The 19344-nt window shown below is 46.2% G+C and overlaps 1 protein-coding gene and 1 long non-coding RNA gene across 2 annotated transcripts in view; both read left to right on the top strand.

Moving 5' to 3' along the window:
- Nucleotides 1–19344, top strand: part of LOC126106901 (alpha-actinin, sarcomeric) — a 533945-nt gene that overhangs the window by 140107 nt on the left and 374494 nt on the right. The window lies entirely within an intron of this gene.
- Nucleotides 4061–19344, top strand: part of LOC126106904 (uncharacterized) — a 196931-nt gene continuing 181647 nt past the window's right edge. The window contains exon 1 of the long non-coding RNA XR_007523417.1: nucleotides 4061–4106. This is a non-coding gene — a long non-coding RNA (uncharacterized LOC126106904). The remainder of the gene's footprint in view (nucleotides 4107–19344) is intronic.

The following is a 19344-nucleotide window of genomic DNA, read 5'->3' as shown; positions in this document are numbered from 1 at the left end:
AGGTTCCGGAAACAGACGTTTTGAAGGCGTACAAAATATACCGGATAGTTATAATTAAACTTCCGTATTTAACAAGTTAGACCACGGGAACTAATGTAAGAGTGTCAAACTTGGTAGCATTAATGTCAAGGACATGGGGAAGAGGAGTAATGCAGAATCAATTCGATTGAAACACTTTCAATGTGCCGGGCGCTGTGGCCGAGCGGTCCTAGGCGCTTCAGTCCGGAACCGCGCTGCTGCTACGGTCGCAGATTCGAATCCTGCCACGGGCATGGATGAGTGTGATGTCCTTAGGTTAGTTAGGTTTAAGTAGTTCTAAGTCTAGGGGACTGATGACCTCAGATTTTAAGTCCCATAGTGCTTAAAGCCATTTGAAATTTTAATGTGCTGCTACGGTACATCATACCATTACATACCGGTACCATTACTGCTAGAAAAGAGGCTGAATATGCCGCCCATAATTGTACAGAAGAGTCTTAAAGCGCATGATTGCATTCTGGACAGCAGAACGAAGCATGTCCGTAGGTATGCTGCCTACCTCTCTCTTTACGCTGCGCTTCAGATCATCACATGTGTGTGAATCTTCCCCTGGTGAACCCTGTCCTTCAGGTAGCACAGGGAGTGAGATCAGGTGATCGTGTCGACCATGCTCTTGGAGAAAATGGTTCAAATGGCTCTGAGCACTATGGGACTTAACATCTCAGGTCATCAGTCCCCTAGAACTTAGAACTATTTAAACCTAACTAACCTAAGGACATCACACACATCCATGCCCGAGGAAGGATTCGAACCTGCGACCGTAGTAGTCCCGCGGTTTCGGACTGAACTGTCTAGAACCGCACCGCCACCGCGGCCGGCCCCAAGCTCTTGGAGACGATGGGCTGATAATTCGATCGTTTCCAAATGTGTTTCGGAGAACCAGGTGAAATACGCGATCGATGTGCAGTGGGGCCCCATCTTGCATGAAAACTTTTTTGAGTTCAACGCGTCTTTCTACTGTAGAGCGGGTATGACATGCCGGCGAAGCATATCGCAGTAACGCCGGCCAGTCACGTACGTCTTTGGTCCTTGTCTGTTAAAAAAAGAACGGGTCAGTGATGAGCGTAGACCGGGTTCCCGGGTTCGATTCCCGGCGGGGTCAGGGATTTTCTCTGCCTCGTGATGGCTGGGTGTTGTGTGCTGTCCTTAGGTTAGTTAGGTTTAAGTAGTTCTAAGTTCTAGGGGACTTATGACCACAGCAGTTGAGTCCCATAATGCTCAGAGCCATTTTGATGAGCGTAGCCGTTAAGCCACACCCTACGGTGACACGTGACTTGAGAAGAAGATCCCTACACTCGGCAGTTCTGTGTGTTCCTCACCCTCAGAGAAAAATGAGCTTTGTCTGTCCATCGGATGGCCCGGAGCCACCCTCGTCAGCTTCAGTCCTCGCGAGAAAGCAGAGGGCGAAGTCAACACGTCGTTGTGCGTCCTGTCTTGGAAGCTGCTTTACGATATGGATCTTGTACGGATACCATTTGAGAATGGCTCAGAGCACCTTCCCTACAGTGGACCACGGGATTTCCAACTGTCGTGACACAGCACTCGCACTGCCTGACGATCGGGAATTGCGCGCAGCGTTGTCCGCATAGCAACAGCGATTTCATCAGCCACATGTGGTGCAACCGGTCGTCGCCATCTTCCCGGAACGGTGCCCTGTTCTCCAGTTGATTCGAACTACTTCATCGTGCTCCGCACAGCAGGTGGAGAGAGAGAGAGAGAACCCTTCCGTAGACCTTTCAGGCTGCAATGCAGCTGCAGTATTACTGTTGTTTTCATAATAGAGCATCACCAGTAATGCCTTGCTTCTTTTGTCTAAGCTCGTGTTGACACGTCAACAAGTGTACTGCGACTAGTCAGGTGTGTGAGATTATGAATCACGACGACTGATCACGGCACCTGGTGGACATAGTTGGAACTTGACGATAGCGCTGTGACGCGTGGAAATCGTGCAGTCGATACTGTGGACATCAATGCTACCAAGTTTGGTACTCGTATGGTAATTAGTTTCCGTGCTATAGCGTGTTAACTAGGGAAAGTTTAATTATAACTACCCGGTATTTATCTTGGAAGATAAAATTAGTACCTTTATTTACAGACTTCAGTTATGCATAGGTAAAACTGAGGAACACAATTGTTCTGCGTTCGCGACATTAAAACCACTCGATGATGAAAAGTATGAGACGATTAGGACGAATATAGAAGGAAACATAAAGAGTCATAATGTTGGTTGACGCCGGTCCCGCTGGCCGAGCGGTTCTAGGCGCTACATGCTGGAACCGCGTGATCGCTACGGTCGCAGGTTGGAATCCTGTCTCGCGCATGGATATGTATGATGTCCTTAGGTTGAAACGTCCCCTTTGATAAATTATAGAAGACTGTGCTTAAACTGACACACAATATTTTTAGCGCAACGCAATCTGACTTTCAAAAATCCCTACAGAAGAATGGCCCTGACTAACATAAACCTATACCTTTCACAAATCACTTACCTCACCAAAAATCTTCGTTACTCGAACTACTGCAATACTGCCAGCTAAATAAAAGATTCAAACTACTGAAGGCACTAACTACTGATAGGCATAGTTAGCAAATGACAGATTTTAATAGAGAACAAACAATGTATTTACCTTAATAGTCATCAAAAGTCATAATATATACAGCAGCTCATGACATCCATTTTTACAAATTTCAAAACTCCGCCATTTCTCTCCCCACATCCACCACTGCTGGCGGCTCACCTCCTACTGCGCAACGCTACGCGCTGTTCACATCCAGCTGCCCAACACTACAATGGCAGACAACAATGCAAACTAGCCACCGACTGCACACAGCACAGCCAGTAATTTTCATACAGAGCGCTACGTAACGTTGCCAGTGAGAAAACATAAACAGCCTACTTACAAGGTTAGTTAGGTTTAAGTAGTTCTAAGTTCTAGGGGACTGATGACCACAGATGTTAAGTCCCATAGTGCTCAGAGCCATTTGAGTATGCGCATGAATGGTTCGGTTTAGCGACGAAGCCCACTTTCATTTGGTTGGGTTCGTCTATAAGCAAAACTGGCGCATTTGTAGGATTGAGAATCTGCATTTCGCGATCGAAGTATCTCAGTTCTCAGCGGGTGACTCTGTGGTGTGCAGTGTCTAGTCACGGAATAACCGATGCAATATTCCTTGATGGCACGGTGACTGCCGAACGGTACATGAAGATTCTGGAAGATGATTTCATCCCCATTATCCTTAGAGACCCTGATTTCGATAATATGTGGTTCATGCAAGACTGAACTCGACCCCATCGAAGCAGGAGAGTGTTTGATGTCCTGGAGGAGCACTTTGGGGACCGCATTGTGGCTCTGGGGTACCCAGAGGCCACTGGCATGTGTCCCGAGCGGCCGCTATATTCTCCGGATCTGAACACATGCGACTCCTTTTTGTGGGGTTATACTAAAGATAAGGTGTAACCCCAAAACCACAATTGAGCTAAAGAAAGCCATTAAGGAGGTCATCGACAGCATCAATGTTCAGATACTTTAGTGGGTCATGCAGAATTTCGCTATTCGTCTTGTCGAACAAGTTCAAATGGTTCTGAGCACTATGGGACTTAACATCTGAGGTCATCAGTGCCCTAGAACGTAGAACTACTTTAACCTAACTAACCTAAGGACGTCACACACATTCACACCCGATGCAGGATTCGAAACTGCGACCATAGCAGCAGCGCGGTTCCGGACTGAAGCGCCTAGAACCGCTCGGTCACAGAGGCCGGCACTGAGGAAGACGTGAACAGGTGTGAAAAAAATTATGCACGTGGAGAGCCGCATCAAACTTGTCTTCTGACAGATTACAGCAACATGGATGGATGGTTAATGTTTTCACTTCTTTTTACGATTAATTAAACGTAGCTAGTAAGTAATATTGTTTCGTTACTCTTCATATATACTATTTATGAAATAAAGAACTAATGACGATGATGTTAACGTCATCATTTAACGTTCTGAAGAACAGTAATCTGTCTTTGTTTCAGGTGGGTGATGGCCTTAATTATCACGCGTATTACTGAAAGACACACCGTAAGTACCTTCAGAACTGCTTTAATGTTTTAGACGTATACGGTTCTGTGACATCAGAATATCTTCTCCACTAGGATACACTTGTAACACTCCGCCCCCTCCCCTTCCCAGCCTCGAGTCTGTAAAGAAGCAAACTTCCATATATAAAATGCCATATTTCCCGTACTGTGTGTCGCACAGTGATACGCACTTAGTCGCTGTAAGTCCTTTGTAGAAATATTGAGCCATGCTCGCTCATCAGGGTGAAAAGTATTCAAACCGACAAACTCTCGAGGTTGTAGGGGACATCAAAACAATTATTTTCCCCTAATGTCATTTTTTTCTATGACGTTTATTTAAACCGGTGGAGGCCGTATTACGCTCTTCAATTGTTAGAGGGCGTATTATGCTCTTCAGTTGTAGGCAACTGCTGTCCACCAGTGTAGTAATGCATTTTCTCTGATTACTAATGGAGCGATACAACTGGATTGAGTACACTGATACGGTTGGTGCGTACTACGTAGCGCACCACAACGGACGAGCTGCACAGCGGGTTTATCAACAACAATATCCTAATCGCCGTATCCCGCGCCATACGACCTTTGCTGCTGTGTACCAACGTCCTCATGAGACCGGGTCATTTAGCGATTACCTAGACAGGGACACCGTCGCAAGGTAGGAACGCTGCAATTTGAGGAAGCTGTCTTGCAGCATGTGGAGCGGGATCCTTCAATCATTACTCGTGCAACTGCACGTAACGTGGGGACGAATCAGACGAATGTAAGAACAGTCCTTCGAGAGCAATTGTTACGTCCATTTCACTTACAGCGTGTCCACAACCTGGAACCAGTTGATTATCCATCCAGAGCACAGTTTTCGCAGTGGTACCTGGAACAGTGTGAAATGCATCCTACATTTCCATCCTCTGTATTGTTTACCGATGCAGCAACGTTCGGGCGTGATGGAGTCTTCAACATGCACAATTCGCGTGTTTGGAGTGAGGATAACGCACATGCCACAGTTACTAGCGCTCATCAAATGCGGTTTTTCGTTAATGTTTGGGTCGGTGTTGTTGGGAACTGTTTAACTGGGCCGTATCTGCTACCTAGGCCATTAAATGGCAGGCACTATTACAATTTTATCGCCAGAGCATTGCCAGAATTGCTGGAAGACGTCCCGCTCCCTACAAGACTACGCATGTGGTTCCAACATGACGGGGCGCCGGCACATTTCAGTCGTCGTGTGCGTTGATTCCTGGACCGACGGTTCCCAGAAACGTGGATTGGCAGAGGTGGTCCTGTACCATGGCCTGCTCGATCCTCAGATATGTCCCCTCTGGACATTTTTGTTGGTTTAATTAATTTTTCGCCAGAGAAATCTTCGTTTACCGTTTGATTACTCCTCATAGAAAAAAATGACATTAGGGAAAAATATTTGTTTTGATGTCCCCTACAACCTCACAGTTTGTCGGTTTAAATAATTTTCACCCTGTATAGCCGTCCATAATTGCGAAAGTGTTGTTGGTGCACGATTTTGTTTTCGAACTGCCCTCTCAGTATAAATTTGTGGTTACATTCAGTGGTGTATGTGTGTACTCTCTGCAGAGTTGGTTGCGAGTGGAAAATATTGGGAACAAGTAATAAATTAAAACGACATGCCTGATGCTGTAGTTTTACTGTGTGAAAAGCGAAAATGTAGTAAACGATAAACCTCTTTCTTTCATCACTTTGCAAGGGTTGTCACCGACAAAAAATTTCTTAAGGCTTTGAAATTATTTGTAAAGTTGGTTCGAAGTCGCTAAGTGTTTTCAATCGGCAATGCACTATGAATACGGTTAGAGTATTTGCGCGTCGTTACTTACGCAGCCTCAATTCAAAGGCACAGTTTGTAACTGTATTCCTTACTATGCGAGATCTTAAACGTAAATTTATAAATTTTAAAATACGCTGGCGGAAAAAAGTAGCAACACCAAGGAGTAGTTCTACGACATAAACGAAAATTGGTAGCCATGTTTCTACATGTGAAAGATGATGTCTATTCAAATTTGGCAACAGTCGCTGAAGAGAGGCGCTATGAGGATGCAAATCGGAGTTGCTTTAAATACGCGCTGCAGTGGTTGTGAGCGTTAGTTACCCTTGAGATTTGTCGTGGTCAGTTGATGTTAGTAAAGAATACGTTTAAAGCGACAACGACACCATTACAAAAACCTCCCTGAGTTTGGACGAGGTCATGTAATAGGACTACGAGAAGCTGGATGTGCCTTGTGCGATATTGCGGGAAGACTTGGCAGAAATGTAGCTATTGTACATCATTGCTGGCAGCGGTGGTGACGAGAATGTTTGGTCGCAAGAAGACGTGGCTTCGGACGGCCACGTGCCACTACCGACAGGGAAGACCATCGTATTTTCCTAAAACTTTCTTGACAACTTGGGGTACAGCACTGCCTTGGCTCCGGCCCCGGACCTGCCTGCTCCGTGACCTTTGTCAGTTTCCCAAGGAAGGTACCCCTTCTCTCGTTTATCGTCGGTAATTTGCTGCTCTATGCGCACAAATGACGGATGCCACATTTATTTACACTGACGGCTCAAAAACATCGTTTGCTGTTGGGAGTGCCTATATTGTTGGAGACACCCCTAATCGATTTCGGCTTCCCGACCAGTGTTCGGTTTTTACTGCGGAGCTTTACGCTGTTCTCCAGGCTGTCCAATACATCCGTCGCCATCAGCGCATACAGTATATTATATGCTCAGATTCGCTCAGCTCTCTCCTCTGTCTCCAAGCTCTCTACCCTGTCCACCCTCTAGTTTACCGGATTCAGAACTGCCTACGCTTGCTCCACTTGGGGGGCGTCTCTGTGGCGTTCCTCTGGCTCCCAGGACACGTTGGTATCTGTGGAAATGAGGCGGCCGATATAGCGGCCAAGGCTGCAGTCTCTCTTCTTCAGCCAGCCATTCACATGATTTCCTTCGCCGATCTTCGGAGTGTTTTATGTCGTCGTGTTGCTCTTTTATGGCACGCAAATTGGTCGACACTTCCCAATAATAAACTGCGGGACGTGAAAGCTCTCCCTGTGCTTGGACCTCTTTCGCCCGAACTCGTCGTCGGGAGGAGGTAATTTTAACTAGATTCCGGAGAGGGCACTGTCTTTTTAGCCATCGACATCTTTTAAGTGGCGATCCTCCCCCGCTTTGTCCCCAAACTGTGGACGGTGATACACCTTTTACTCGAGTGCCCCTATTTTACTCCGTTCCGCGCCGGTCTACAGCTGTCGCCTGATACGTCTTCCATTTTAGCAGATGACACGCGCTCAGCCGATCGCGTTCTGGAGTTTCTTAGTGAGATGACGTCAGTCATTTGAAGCTCTTTTTGGGGACAAACAACCCCCCTTCTATAGTGTTTTTTTAAGCTTTCCTTCTGTGTTTAGTTCCCCCACTTTTTTTGAGTTTCGCTCACATTGCTGCTGGTTTCCAGTTTGGTTTTTTACCTTTTCCTACGTCACAGGCCGGGCGCTAATGACCGTAGCAGTTTTGCGCCTTAAAATCATAACAAAAAAAACCATCTTGTTTGGCGTATGGCTGTGGCTCAAATGGTCCAAATGGCTCTAAGCACTATGGGACTTAACATCAGAGGTCATCAGTCCTCTAGACCTAGAATTACTTAAACCTAAGTAACCTAAGGACATCACACCCATCCATGCCCGAGGTAGGATTCGAACCTGCGACCGTAGTAGCTGCGCGGTTGCGGACTGAAGCCCCTAGAACCGCTCGGCCACAGCGGCCAGCATGGCTGTGGCGCATCGTACTACGTCCGCAGCAGCAGTTGACACCACAGTAACACAGCGAAGTGTTACAAATCGGTTACTTCATAACACAACGAACTGTTACAAATCGTTTGCTTCAAGGACAGCTCTGAGGCTGTTGCTGCCCTGTAGCGTGATTTCCACTGACCTCAAACAACCGCCATTTGCGACTATCAAACGAGAGTTCATTGGAGGGCAGGGTGGACGTCTGTTGTGTTTTCTGACGAAAACTGGCTCTGCTTCGGTGCCAGTTACGGCTTTGTGTTGGTTCGGAGCAGGCCAGTTGAGACCCATATCCAACCTGTCTGTGTACTAGACACACTGGACCTACACCTGGTAGTTACGGGTTTGCATTCAATTTTGTGTGACAGCAGGAGCATTCTCGTACCTATCCCATGCACCCTGACTGCAATTTTGTACGTCAGTCTGGTGTTTCGATCTGTTGTGCTGCCATTCATGAACAGCATTCCAAGGGGTGTTTTCCAACACGATAACGCTCGCCCACATAATACTGTTGTACCCCAAAGTGCTCAAGAGTGGCGGCGTGTTGCGTAGGCCTGCTCGACCAGCAGGTATGTCTGAAGTCGAACAGATATGGGACATCATCGGACGACAACTCGAGCGTCAGGCGCAACCGGTATTAACCGTCCCTGCATTGCCCAACCAAGTGTAACAGGCATGCTACTCTACCACACAAACTGATCATCCAGCACCTGTACAACACAAAGCATGCTTGTGTTCAACATTCTGGCCGTTACAACGGTTATTAACACATCGCTGCCCGCACGTCTCGTACAAATTTATCCGAGGCTCGTGGTCTTCGGTAGCGTCCTCGCTTCCCGTTCACGGGATTCCAGGTTCGATCCCCGGCGGTATCAGGGACTTTCTCTGCCTCGAGATGACTGGGTGTTGTGTGTCTTTCTTCATCATTCCATCCTCATTCACTCTCAAGTCGCCGTAGTGGCGTTAAAGAACTTGTGGAGCGGCGGCCGAACCGCCCCGCGAGGAGTCTCCCGGCCACCTATGCCATACGCTCATTATTATTATTATTATTATTCGCTTGGCGCCGGCAGCGCTAATTCGGATTACTTGGCTTGTCGCCGGCCGCTTCTCACCTTTCCGTTGATGACAAGCTTCAAACACAATGACTTTTGGGCGCTTAATTTTTCCGGAAGTCCTCTATTTTGCCGTATCGTTGCACAAACTCGAATTTTCTTTTCAAGTAACTTCTCTAAGTTCTACCCTGTTACAATAATTATCCATATAGAGGTGATGCCCCTTTCCATATCAAGGTGTCAATAGTTCACTGTTTTTGCTAAAGGCTGTCCAACGCCGGAATATACCTTGAATGAGGAAATGTATCCCGTACGCGAATCAAACAGCATCGGAACATGCCAACTTTAAAATTTAACCGTCCACGCCTCGGTATTACTCCTTCATCAGTTGAGACGTTTGGACTTAGATTAAACTTTCTTTAAACATTTTGGAAAAATAATAAATTACAAATTGCACTTTGAAAAGCTGGTCAGCATTATCCAGTTTGTTGTTGTCGTTTGAAAAATGTAAAAATGATCATATATGTCTGAATCGGTTGCGGAACATCGTTTTGCGAAATATCGGTCTATCAACTGATTCGTTGACCAATAATCAACGACCCTTGCTTTTTTTTACATTTACCATAAGCATAGCAAGCCCAAACCATTTTCTAAGTTCGGGTTTAGTAACGTCTACAAATTTGGCATTTTTTAAATCCAGTTTCCTTCTATTGCTATTTTGATTGTAGTACTTGCTGGTTTCGTTGCTGATATATTCAAATAGATCGATCCCAATTCGTAATTCTACGATATCCTCGACGCTCTGTGTATCTTTGGGAAATACGTTTGGTCCCGGACAGCCTTCAAATTTATTATTGGCCCTCGGTAAATTAGTCTGACCATAGTGCACTGTCTTCTTCGTCCGATTCATCCGAATCCTTTTGGACGTATTTCAATATCTTTCGACGATTCTGCATCACTCTATATATATCGGCCAAGTCGTCTGGAATGTCAGGCAAGACGTCCCGTGCATTCATCGTCTCTTTCGTCTGCCGTGATGAAAGGGCACAAGTATTTATAAAAACAAAAAATTTGTTGACTTGTGTAACTTATTGTTACCTAAACGAAACACCAACAGAATGTAAAAGATACTAAACCGCTGTCGCCGGCCACTGCGCGATACTATACTCACGACACCACTGTGGTGTCGCCGGTCGGCAGTGTGTTACGTGTATCACCATCTCACATTTGTGATGGCGTGTCTCGCGCTTACAATAACTTGTGATCTTGCAATGTTAATTATTTAAATTACCTCCACAAATATTTTCCCGAAATTTCATTACTGTGTGTTAATTATTTTTGGTGTTGCGATTGCTTCTCCGTCAGTGTATTTAAATACGGTCAATAACTAAATGAAATATTGAAAAAAAGTTTCATTGCCTCTAGAAGCCATTAGATAGTTAACCTACAATTGGGACTGGGCTCATATTCGCCACTTAGTAATATAGGTATGTATTTTACACGCTTCAGTGACTGTACCCGGACCATGAAGGATGTTTCATTCTTTTCACTTTGTCTTTAAGTCTGAACTCCACTGTCTGGTGCTGTGAAATATTTTTTAGCTATCAGGAGATGACGAGGAAGGGGGAAGAAATTGCAGAGGAAGAGGAAGGCAGCCTCGTCTGGATTTTCTCGTGCAGATAGGAGAAGATCTGCACAAGCAAAAAAGCAAAGTCCATTCGACCAGACACAATTATGAGATAAAATGAGACAGAGACGATGTTTGTCGGACTCCACTACAAAACGTGTGCCATAAAATCAAATTTTATAAAGATAAGAGAACCGTTAGCGATGTAACGAGTCTAAAAAAGATTTGTGATTGCACCATTACAATAAAAGGCACATTTTTTAATATAAAATGCAACGCGCTATTTACGCTATACTCTCCCGACACTGGAAACTTATTTACGAAATAATTATTTAAACAAAATCTTTTCAATGGTACAAGTTTTTAAAATGGACTAAAAGTATAAAATAATTTCTCCTAGCTCCATAGAACGATTCCTAACAGCATACAGATATTCCTGAAAATTTTTGATTGCGTATTTGTAATAGCTATGAAAAGACTTGTAAGATTTAAAACTAGAAACGGGGGCGCATGCAGTAGATGATGAACCATTCATGCAGCAGTTGTGCACTGCTGTTCTGTTTCAAGTCTTACAAGTATTTTCATAGCTGTCAAAAATTTATAAACGCAAATTTCCAAGAATATTTGTATGAGACTAGGAGAAATTACTTTTTACGTTTTTGGCAAATTTAAAATCGTCTAATATAAAACGCTTTTTAATTAAAATATTTTCTGTTTATACACTCCTGGAAATGGAAAAAAGAACACATTGACACCGGTGTGTCAGACCCACCATACTTGCTCCGGACACTGCGAGAGGGCTGTACAAGCAATGATCACACGCACGGCACAGCGGACACACCAGGAACCGCGGTGTTGGCCGTCGAATGGCGCTAGCTGCGCAGCATTTGTGCACCACCGCCGTCAGTGTCAGCCAGTTTGCCGTGGCATACGGAGCTCCATCGCAGTCTTTAACACTGGTAGCATGCCGCGACAGCGTGGACGTGAACCGTATGTGCAGTTGACGGACTTTGAGCGAGGGCGTATAGTGGGCATGCGGGAGGCCGGGTGGACGTACCGCCGAATTGCTCAACACGTGGGGCGTGAGGTCTCCACAGTACATCGATGTTTTCGCCAGTGGTCGGCGGAAGGTGCACGTGCCCGTCGACCTGGGACCGGAACGCAGCGACGCACGGATGCACGCCAAGACCGTAGGATCCTACGCAGTGCCGTAGGGGACCGCACCGCCACTTCCCAGCAAATTAGGGACACTGTTGCTCCTGGGGTATCGGCGAGGACCATTCGCAAGCGTCTCCATGAAGCTGGGCTACGGTCCCGCACACCGTTAGGCCGTCTTCCGCTCACGCCCCAACATCGTGCAGCCCGTCTCCAGTGGTGTCGCGACAGGCGTGAATGGAGGGACGGATGGAGACGTGTCGTCTTCAGCGATGAGAGTCGCTTCTGCCTTGGTGCCAATGATGGTCGTATGCGTGTTTGGCGCCGTGCAGGTGAGCGCCACAATCAGGACTGCATACGACCGAGGCACACAGGGCCAACACCCGGCATCGTGGTGTGGGGAGCGTACACTGGCCGTACACCACTGGTGATCGTCGAGGGGACACTGAATAGTGCACGGTACATCCAAACCGTCATCGAACCCATCGTTCTACCATTCCTAGACCGGCAAGGGAACTTGCTGTTCCAACAGGACAATGCACGTCCGCATGTATCCCGTGCCACCCAACGTGCTCTAGAAGGTGTAAGTCAACTACCCTGGCCAGCAAGATCTCCGGATCTGTCCCCCATTGAGCATGTTTGGGACTGGATGAAGCGTCGTCTCACGCGGCCTGCACGTCCAGCACGAACGCTGGTCCAACTGAGGCGCCAGGTGGAAATGGCATGGCAAGCCGTTCCACAGGACTACATCCAGCATCTCTACGATCGTCTCCATGGGAGAATAGCAGCCTGCATTGCTGCGAAAGGTGGATATACACTGTACTAGTGCCGACATTGTGCATGCTCTGTTGCCTGTGTCTATGTGCCTGTGGTTCTGTCAGTGTGATCATGTGATGTATCTGACCCCAGGAATGTGTCAATAAAGTTTCCACTTCCTGGGACAATGAATTCACGGTGTTCTTATTTCAATTTCCAGGAGTGTATATAAATAGCTCATCTGCTACCAGTCACGATTTTCTTTATTTTATTTTTCGCACGATGCGTTTCGGGAATTGATTTCCATTTTCAAGTGCCTTTTTGAGTATATGTCATGTCATTCCTATGTGATGATGTCGATGTGAGATTCTGCTTCATTTGGTTGACTTTTAAGTTTCCTTATGGTCCATTTGTGCAGTCTCTCTCACACACACTAAACATCACACACTAATTGTTGTAAACTTTTAAACATCGAAAACATTTTGCGTAAACAAAACAGTGTGTACCCTCTCCCCCAATGATCCCATCGATTAATATCAGCTATAATTCTCGCCACGTTTAGATCCATTACATTTCGTTAGGGTCTCACATCACCAGTAGGGCTTACAACGTGCTTTGCAAATAATTTCGTTGGGACCAATGGATGATGATACAGACAAAACTGGATTGTAATCTAGTAGATGCAATGACGCGATGCATTTCACGTCCACGACATGCAAAAGGCGTATTTAAAAGCTGCCCAGTGAAAACGACTGTACTTCCATATCTGTGTTTGCAGTACGTAACTGCATTTGTTTTGTAGAAGACTCATTCTGATCGCTGAATGACGATTATGGCGCCAGATACCGTACCACGCCTCGACTCAGAATCGAACCCTCGACCTCCTGCATGCTAACCCCAAAACACTATCCACTGCACCAACTGCACGGCTCTGATCAATCTGCTGACATTCGTAGTTACCGTAAATGTGGTCACAGTGTTGCCAAATTGCGAAGCTTTAAAGTCCATTTACTGCCCGAAATATGCGCAAGACAAAATTTTGTGACAACCATTTTTGTACTACCATTATCTGAGGAATAGCGCTGCAAAGTTAGTGTGAGAATTTTCCTTCACTCTGTATACAGGCTGTAATAACAAAGCCACCTTTACAAAATTGTTTGCTTAGAGGAGGTAAAAAATATTACGTAACAAAAATAGCACATGTGCACAGTTTTCCCGCTAGGGGTCTGTGAAGATTTCGACGCTATTAATGTTCCGGCTGCCAATGATAAACGTTGTTTTAGAGATTTTGCTGGAAATGTCAGTCGTTTGGATTAATGCACAATTGCCGTCTGCTTGCTAATGAAGCTTTCTATGTGCGAGATATGGATATACACTCCAGAAGAACTGTTTGCGTGTTTTAGCTGCAGCTGCAGCCATTGTTGCAGAAATATCTGGTGGTTTTCATCGTGTTAGACGATCATTAGCTCGCAGATGCCTGTTGTGTATTAACGTAAATGCACGACATTTTCAGTAACATGTCTAAAGTAGTGTTAATCACACGGCAGTTTGAACACCGTCTGTATCACGAGCGGGAACGGTGCACATGCGAATTTGTGTCAGTCTGAAAAAGTTTTTTATCTCCTTTAAATAATATGAAATTTTGTATACAGTTTGTTTACACACTATATGGCTCAAATGGCCCTGAGCACTATGGGACTAAACTGCAGTGGTCATCAGTCCCCTAGAACGTAGAACTACTTAAACCTAACTAACCGAAGGACATCACACACATCCATGCCCGAGGCAGGATTCGAACCTGCGACCGTAGCGGTCGCGCGATTCCGGACTGTAGCGCCTAGAACCGCTCGGCCATTCCGTCCGGCACACTATATGTTCTGATTGATTTCCAAACACTTTTATCAAGTAAGTCTGTGTCAATCAGTTGCATAATATCACATTTGAACTAAAACATCACACTTCATATCCGTAGTGGGCCTCTGTAATTGCACCCACACAACATATTTCCGAACGGACATATTACCTGGCTCTTTGTTATGGGCGAATGATCTTTGATCACACCTCGTGAACATTCTACACAAAATGCCATTATAAACTCAAGTTTTATTCCCTGAGAAGATGGTCTGAAAGACCGAAACTGATGTAAAATAAAAGCTTTTCACCTGTCAGTTGTCGGTGGTCTAAAAGTTTTTTTACAGTATTTCAAGCTGGCCGGAGTGGCCGAGCGGTTCTAGGCCCTACAGTCCGGAACCGAGCGATCGCTACGGTCGCAGGTTCGAATCCTGCCTCGGTCATGGATGTGTGTGATGTTCTTAGTTAGGTTTAAGTAGTTCTAAGTTCTAGGGGACTGATGACCTCAGATGTTAAGTTTTATAGTGCTCAGAGCCATTTGAACCATTTTTTGAACTAGCCCTGTCTACTCGAGGGATCTAATTGCAATCGCCTCCTACCCTTGGCGCTTTCCATACACGGGTCGGTTTTTCCTGTTCCCTCACCTCGCTCTACTCCATTGTGTGTGCACTGCGGCTCAAGGCCAGTTTGCCGCGCTCTCATAAATGCATTGCATTCTCTCTCTCCGCTGCGAACCGTATCTAACTTTATATCCACCCGCGACCATGCAGCCAATCCAAACGACTGTGTGCATTGTTCTCAAAATTGTCTCGAACGGCGCGACGACATTTCAGACCCTATGGAATCATCTAAAGCTATTCCCTTCTGCTTTGCCTGTCCCCGTTTCTCCACGCGGACAGCTTTGTTATGTGGATTTTTGCAGTGTTTGTGCCAGTTCGCGGCCGGATGCCCTTCCTGACATGACTACTTCCCCTTCCCTCCCCGCCCCTCCCCTCCCCACCCCTCCATCCATCTCCGGTCCGAAATTTGTGAACCCCATCTGTCTGCGTCCAGGGCAAATCTCATGTTCAAGCGTGAGAATGTTGTCTAAGTGTTTACGTAACTTGTAACCTGCGCGGGAGATCGGTACCAGCCCGCTATTCACCTAGTCGGATCTGGGGGAAAACCACATAAAAACCACAACCAGGCTGGACGGCACATCGGCCCTTGTCCTTAATCAGCCGGCCGGTTTCGATGCGGGGCCAGCTCGCCTACCCGAATTCCGGAAGCGGCTATCTGGGCGAGTATCGATTTTCGTTATTAATTATGATATTTTTGGAAAATAAATGATACGGCACGTATTTCCTACACTAAGTAAACTTAATGACTCTAAGGAAATAAAGTTAACTCAAAACAAGAAATCTTATCACAAAGAGAGCAGATGGGTGAATATTACAGTGAATGCAAATGTGTCCATCAGTATCGGGAATATGTATAAGCTTGAAATACAAATGTTTAGAAAGCGCCATACTTACGATGAAAACACCTGTATCTAAGTGGAAACCCTCCTACCCATAGAGTAAGTGGAAAAAAAACATCCATATACTTGATGCAACTAAGTCTCTTTCGGCTGGAAAAACAGACTTAACGAAAAAACAATCGACTGCCCAGTTGGTTGTTCCAACACTAATTCGCTGCTTGTCTTAGCTGCAAAATAGATGAAACTTCCTGGCAGATTAAAACTGTGTGCCGGACCGAGACTCGAACTCTGGACCTTTGCCTTTCGCGGGCAAGTGCTCTGCCATCTGAGCTACCCAAGGACGTCTCACGACCCGTCCTTACAGCTTCAATTCTGCCAGTACCTCGTCTCCTACCTTCCAAACTTCACAGAACCTATTCTGCGAACCTAGCAGAACTAGCACTCCTGGAAGAAAGGATATTGCAGAGACATGGCTTAGCCACAGCCTGGGGGATGTTTCCAGAATGAGATTTTCACTCTGCAGCGGAGTGTGCGCCGATATGAAATTTCCTGGCACGTTAAAACTGTGAGTTCGAGTCTCGGTCGGGCACACAGTTTTAAGCTGCCAGGAAGTTTCATATCAGCGCACACTCCGCTGCAGAGTGAAAATCTCATTCTCCAAATTCGATGTTTTTCCGGACACTTTCAGTGGTATTGGAGTCCGTCATCCATTTCATAATGCTCCCACAGCATAATTTATTAGAACAGGGACTCGTCATACGGTGTAGGCTCCTCACGTAACGGAGCATGGTAAATAACAATAAAAAACTGAAACATACTGCTGCCGTAAAAGTGTGTGGCGTGAGTAGACAGTCTGGGACCAGTGTTTACGTGTTGAGGTGATTTAGTGGGCCAGCTGCACACCTAGCGTATCGCCGCCATTCCGGAAATAACGCACGGAAGGGTGCGTACTGTGGGTATACGGACACACCTGGGCGCGCCGAACCAAGACAAACAGTCTGCCCTGTGTAATCTGTGGGCGGCATAGTGGCGATCTACAACCTAGGCGCCCGCGCCCTCCAACCGTGCAGTTAGATGGTTGACTAACTTGCTTGCTTGTGTGACGCGCCGAGTAATTATGCACAGACTTCTGTCAAAAATATCGTAAAGTTGTGTAGCAGAATGTAAGTAAGCACGCCTGAGCAAAAACTAGTTGCCCCCGCAATAGTTCACCCCAATGTCGTTGTGGTATTTATGTCCCATGTAGACTCACAGTTTATTAGACTTCATCATACGGTGTAGAATGGCTTACGCCGTCGGCACGCGGACCGTGCTGTCGAATGTCAACGTTGAGCGTGCCGAGTTCAACGAGCTGCTGAACGCTCAGGAACGATGCGACTTGTGCACACGGTACGTGGGCCCCAGCGTGGTATACGCGATCACAACGCACTCCAGCGGCAGGTGTGGGATATTTCTCTTTCGTAAATCACACTACTAAACGGGCCCGCGTAAAATTCCCGCGTTAGCTCTGTTAAAATGCACATTTCCTCTATTGCCCATATGCTAGTCACGTCGTTCTATAGGTAATACACACAAATAAAAACTTCAATATCCGTGTACGTGTTTTAAGACGAAAAGGAAATTATCATGTCCAATCAGTTAGAACACAGGCTTATAACAGTTCCATTTCAAACAATGCGATACAAATCGCGATAGTTCTCCACATAAGATAAACATTATTTCATCATTCCCACATTTTAGTAAAACCCGAAGGTCATTCTTACTTGATCACTGTTCCTACCCAGTAGCAGAATCTCTGCAACATGTGAATTACAAACATATATTTTGCTCCTTTTTCTTTTACAAGTAGCGCAAGCTGTCGTGTAGATTAAGTCAATCGAACAAACTCGCTCCTCAAAAAAAAAGGTGAACTTATATTTACATAACATCAAATATTATAGTGTATATACTTACATTAAACTAATAATAAAGCGTCAGAACCTATTAAAAATGCGAATGTTAGGGAAAAAAATTGTGGGGAGTGCGGTGGATCACACTGCGAGTCTTGGTGGCAAACATAATTGTTTATGGTGTTGGCCCACCGACAGCTTCCACCCTCGCAGGCATACGTTCAGTCAGGTGCTGGAAGGTTTCTTGGGGAACGGCAGCCCATTCTTCACGGGGTGCTGCACTGACGAGAGGTATCGATGTCGGTCGGTGAGACCTGGCACAAAGTCGGCGTTCTAACGCATCCCAAAGGTGTTTTGTAGGATTCAGGTCAAAACTCTGTGCACGCCAGTCCATGACAGGGATGTTATTGTCGGGTAACCACTCCGCCACAGGCCGTGCATTATGAACAGGTGTTCGATCGCGTTGAAAGACGCAGTCGCCATACCCGAACAGTGTGAAGCAAGAACGCGCTTAAGACATCAGTGTAGGCCTGTGCTGTGATAGTGCCACGCAAAACATCAGGTGCAAGCCCCCTCCCTGAAAAACACAACCACACCATAACACCACTGCGTCCGAATTTTACTATTGGCATTACATACGCTGGCAGATGACGTTCACTGGGCATTCGCCATACCCAGACCCATCCATCGGATCCTCACATTGTGTACCGTGATTAGTCACTCCACACAACGTTTTTCCACTGTTCAATCGCCCAATGTTTACGCTTCTTACACCAAGCGAGGCGTCGTTTGACATTTACCGGCGTGATGTGTGGCTTATCAGCGGTCACTGAACAATGAAATCAAAGTTTTCTCACCTCCAGCCTAACTGTCAGAGTATTTGCAGTAGATCCTGATGCAGTTTGAAATTCCTGTGTGATGGTCTGTGATGTCTGCCTGTTACACATTACGACCCTCTTCAACTGTCGGCGGTCTCTGTCAGTCAACCGACGAGGTCGGCCTGTACGCTTTTGTGTTGTACGTGTCCCTTCATGTTTCCACTTCACTATGACACCGGAAATAGTGGACTTACGGATGTTTAGGAATGAGGAAATCTCGCGTACAGACGTATGACACACGTGACACCCTTCACGTGACCACGTTAGAAGTCCGTGAGTTCCGCAGAGCGCCCCATTCTGCTCTCACGATGTCTAATGACTACCGACGTCGCTGATATGGATTGGTAGGCAGTAGGTGGCAGCACAATGCACCTAATATGGAAAACGTATGTTTTTGGGGGTGTTCGGATACTTTTGATCACATAGTTTATATCGAGCGAATGCAGCAATGCAAAAATAATTTCTCTGAAAGATGACGCCATTCATTAAAAGTCTCCTTGTCACGAGGGTGCGCCAAACAAACACACTGAGCAGCCAAAACGCTATGACCACTGCCCACCGCCACGTTCTATGCCGCCTGGTGGCGTTGGGGCGTGTGACGCGCCAACAAATGTACGTAAGCGGAGCAGATACGGACGGGGGATCACTATAGCGAAGAAATCTACATCTACATCTACATTCATACTCCGCAAGCCACCCAACGGTGTGTGGCGGAGGGCACTTTACGTGCCACTGTCATTATCTCCCTTTCCTGTTCCAGTCGCGTATGGTTCGCGGGAAGAACGACTGT

Source organism: Schistocerca cancellata, chromosome 10 (genome assembly GCF_023864275.1).
Source record: "Schistocerca cancellata isolate TAMUIC-IGC-003103 chromosome 10, iqSchCanc2.1, whole genome shotgun sequence".
NCBI classification, from domain to species: domain Eukaryota; kingdom Metazoa; phylum Arthropoda; class Insecta; order Orthoptera; family Acrididae; genus Schistocerca; species Schistocerca cancellata.
Note: the sequence above shows the minus strand (reverse complement) of the source record. Positions and strands in the feature narration are given on the sequence as shown.